The sequence below is a fragment of the Corylus avellana genome, chromosome ca1 (assembly GCF_901000735.1).
Source record: "Corylus avellana chromosome ca1, CavTom2PMs-1.0".
NCBI classification, from domain to species: domain Eukaryota; kingdom Viridiplantae; phylum Streptophyta; class Magnoliopsida; order Fagales; family Betulaceae; genus Corylus; species Corylus avellana.
In genome coordinates, this window is record NC_081541.1 from 33,480,488 (window position 1) to 33,485,628 (window position 5,141).

Genomic DNA, 5,141 nt, shown 5'->3' on the forward strand with positions numbered 1-5,141 from the left:
ATTTAATTTTTAGAAAACAAACACCGGCCAGTACTTTAATACTTTTCTTTTATAACACCGTAACCCATTTCAACATTCAAAACTTAAAAAAATATATATATATATTAATTTCCGACTGTTAGCCATGTTTTACTCGAGATACCGTATATATATATATATATATATATATAGCAAAACCATGCAAAAGGATATATATATATATATATAACATTAATTTAACGTGCATGCATGGTTCAAATTAACCTAAAGGATATATATATATAACATGCATTTTTCTCGATCTCGTTCATTTAATTATGAGATACCAAATTTGGTATCTCATTAATTAAAATAATTAAAGTAACAATATTGGTGATCGATGATATTAAAGTTTTGACACACACACACACACACACACACACACATATATATATATATATATATAAACCATGCACGCTATATATCATTTAGGTTTGAGCCATGCACGTTAAAATGAAATTGTTGTTTGTAAGATTAACTGCACTCTTCACGTGTAGTGTCCCAGAATTTTCAAAGCTATTTAAATAGATTATTTTGATAATGATGTTATTTTAATATCCATTGTAGCTAAGGATTTTAATTCTTGGGAAATTTATGAGAGTGGTAATTAGAGAATGGTAATTGGTGAAATAATAGGATAGTAAATATGTAGCACCTCAGATTTTGAAAGTCTTATTTTGGAGATATTAATTTGATGCTATGATTATATTAATATTCATATTAGGCAATGATGTTAATTCTTGAGGGATTTATAATATTGTATGAATGGTATTTGGAGATTAGTAGGTAGAATAGTATAGGGTAGGTAGAATAGTAAGTGGTAGGTAGAATAGTAAGTGGTAGGTGAAATAGTAAGTGGTAGGTGAAATAGTAAAATGAGGGTATAATTGTAAATTGAAGGTAGAATAGTATTTGATTTTCTCCTATAAATAGAGCTCTTCTCCTTCACAATTTTCACCACTCATCTCCTCTCCCATCTCTTGCATATATTCTTCCTTCTTCCGCTTTTTACTCGGTCTTTCTTCTTTCTAAGAGTATTTACTCAAAACAGAGAGAGAAAGGGCGAGACCAAGCGCTACAAGAAAGAAAGAACACAAGAGATAGCGGACTTTAGAAATTAGTTTCAAAAGATATACTAGTGGTGTTAGTCATATTGGAGCAACTGGATTCCTTCATACCACTTTTAGCTTCAGTCTAGAGGTAAGTAAATTCACTACCCCTTCTAAAAGTTACTTCATGTCATGCTATTTATTCATTCTTTAGTAAATTGTAAATGATTATTTTATTTACGTATTATGAAGTTATGTTGCATGCATGAAGGATTTCTAAAAGAATTATTTAGAAAGTTTATATTTCTTTAAAGGCTTTTTTAAGCACAACAAGTTTATATTTGGAAAAGTTTCCATTTTAAGAAAAGAAAGTTGAGAAATGATGATGATTATAAGAAAGAAAAATGATGATAAACCCTCCTACATGTTGCCCTAAGATGCATCAAAAGAAGTACAAAGAAAAGTACAAGAGATGAGATAAATATTTATAAAATGAGGGCACATGTATGGAGGAGGGTATTTTTGGCCCCAAGATAAGTAAAGATGAGAGTTCGGTACCGATACTCGGATGGAGGCGAAACCACTGAAGGAGGCTATGCCAGAAGGTGGTATTCCATCAACATGACCGTTGAGTGCACCAAGAAAAGAGTTAATTGACGGTCGGGCATGGCTGAGGCCACAGTTCAGTGCCATGGTCACAAGGACCCGCAACCCTCGTGCACAGGGGTAATAGTGTACATGGGCCTTATTATGAGAAAATGATACTATATTTTCAACGAAGATATGCTAAGATGATTTACAAAGATTATGTATAATGATGCATTATGATGATGATTTATAAAGATGATTTACAACGATGATCTATTACTAGATGTAATAGTATGTATATGTTACGGGAGATGCAACCGTACGTACATATATTATTATGGCTGGATGTATATTTATTTGTGAAAACGATTTTCAAAACTGAGAACAAGGAGTAAAACTATTTATGGTTATGGATTTTACTTGCTGGGCCCCCTTTGGGCTCATTCAGTTTTATTTCTTGTTTTCAGGTAGAAATGATGCTGGAATAGGAGGCCGGAATGGGGATGGGAATAATTATTAATTTTCAAAGTCTTTTCATATCAGTGATTATAATAATATGATATTCCGCAACTAAAGTTTAATGTTTCTAATTTCGCTTGTAATAAAATCTCTTGAATAATGTTTTATACATTTTTTGTATCTTTTAAAATCAAGTACTCTGATAGACCTTATAGATCTTTGTAAGAACTTTTGTTGTAAAAGAAGAAAAGTGGCAAACTCAGCCTTAACGGGCTGGGGATGTTACATCACGTACACAAAATAAAACCAAATACATGGGAACTCAAATGAAATACAAAACAGGAAAACATAAATTATATTAGTATTAATATAATTAATACTATATTATAAACATATAAACATGTAAACATGCATATATGCATGATATTTAAAAAAATATATATATTAATATATTGCACGTCAGGAAATCCTGACGTGCCTATGTGGCACGTCAGGAGCGTGCCTTGGGAAGGACAGCGCCTGCTGGCCGTCCCATCGCACGCACCTACCCCCTGATATTTTTTATTTTTTTATTTTTTTTGATTTTCCCTCTCTCCCCTGCTTCATCATATCACTCGTCTCTTCTCTCCCGCCAGCCCCCCTGCAATTTTTTCTTCTTCATTTTCTTCTATCTCCTCCCTCACTCTTCCTCATTTTCTTCTAGCTCCTCCTTCATTTTCTCTGTAATCAGCTCTATCTCTCTGCTGGCGCGCAGTACGTACCACTCTCTCTAGCTAGCTCACTCCCCATTTCCGGCGGCCACCTCCACTTCGCTGTTGCCGTCTCCGGCGATTCTCCGACCGAATCTGCTCCGCCAATCTCCTCCATCTCTCCTGCAAGTATATATATATATATTGTTTTATTTTATAACTATAAATATTGTTTTATTTTATATATAATATTGTTTTATTGCAGAATATATGCATTGTGTTGTTTTATAACTATTATTGCAGAATATATGCATTATCTATAATATTATTTTATATATATTGCAGAATATATTATATATATACATTGTGTTGTTTTATCAATTTTATGTTTTATTTTGTCATATATTCGCATGATGTTTCAATAATGTACGGGATTGAGTATTTGTGAGCATCTAATTGAGGTGAAATTTTTTTTCTTTTTTGGAATATCTATTAATTAATTACTTATTGTACGTTGGATATGCACATGCATGCAAAATGATGTTTCTCATGCTAGGTAGGTTTTTGTTTGAAAATATAATTGCTTTTTAAATGTGGCTCTGTTTTTTTTTTTTTTTGGTAGGTTTGTTTAAATGAAAAGGTTGGCTTATTAGTAAGGAATTTATAACACATTACGTCAATTTTAATCTATCATTCATTTCAATATCGTTTGACCTTCTAATTAAGTACGTGTACACTATAAAAAAAACACCATAGGCCGGCGTTTCCAATTCCGGCGTTTTATAAAAACGCCGTCTAAAACAGCATATGCCGGCGTTTTGTGGGGCCGCCGGCAATGAGCCATCAATGGCGGCGTTTTTAGATGAAACGCCGTCTAATGGGTAAGCAATGGCGGCGTTTATAGATGAAACGCCGTCACTGGGTTCGCGTTTGCCAAAAAAACGCTGGCGCCGTCCATTTTGGGGTAAGGCGTTTCTTTTGGTAGGGTTTAATCTGAGGTTGTTAAGCCTAATTAGCTAAGAGATGGAACTAGGGTGAGAAGAAAGGAAGGAGGAGATTAGCGTCTGGTTTGCGAAAAGAGAAAGGAAGGAAGGAAGAGGAAGTCTAGTGTCGAAGGAAGGAAGAGTGAAAATAGGTCTGCAATTAGTTAATCAAGTTGGACACGTGGACCTAATTGAATGGTGGATGAAATCAGCTGGCAAGCATTATTGGTATAATGCTTAACAGCTGGCAAGCATTGTTATTATTTTATTTTTATTTTTTTGTAATTCTGCAGATTATGAAAGGGCAGGGCTTAAGGGCTTAAACTACCGCACACGTTTTGGTATATAAAAGAAATAACTTTTTACATTAATTATTAAAATAATCAATAATGCTTAAATAAAAATATTAAAAAACTGCATGACTCTCCCATCTCTCTTTCTCGCCCTCTCCCTCAATTTATGTCTCAGATCAACCCTCTCCCTCTACTCTCTCTGTGTTTATGAAATTTGCTAATGAGAGGGGGATTCAATAAAGAAAAGAGAAGGAGAAGAAAGTCAAGAAATGAAACAGAAGAGATGAAGAAAATTGGGGAAAGGAGAAAAGGAATTAGACGGTGGACCACCCCAAAACCAAACCTTTTTGTTTTCTTTTCTTTGTTTTAATTTTTTAATAGTTTTCGTTTTTTAATATTTTTATTTTTTAATTATTAATTATTTTAATATTTAATGTAAAAAATTATTTTTTTATTGACCAAAACACAATCGTTTTGAACGGCACCTAAGCCTGGCCCACTATAAAAAGGCTTAAACATGGTATTTTTATTTATTTATTTATTTTTATTTTATTTATATATATATACCAACGTTATGGGAAAATGCTGTGAGAAGAATATATTGCACAGTTGCGTTTCAATTTCGTAAATTAATTAAAGGTCGTGATTTTTTCCTTAAATTTTGATCAATTATCATATATGATTTAAATAATTATATTTACAAATATGATAGATTAGTTAAATAACTAATCTATCATATTTGTAAGTTCCTACAATCCTACAGTTGCATGTGATTAACAGTTTAATATAATATTAATTCTCAATTAAGAGAAAAGAAAAGAAGAATTCAAAAAGTTAAAAATAAAAGATAGTGGGTTCAACTAATATCTATCTATGCAAATCAAGGTCTTGAAAATTAAGTTCAACTAAATGATCTAGATATTCAAAAATCTCTGCAAATCAACGGTACTCCTAAATCAAATCAATATCTTGCTCTAATCTTCTTCAGTAATATCATAGGTTCATATACGATTTAATTAATTATATGACTAACATATTATATTTGTAAATTCCTACTGTTGT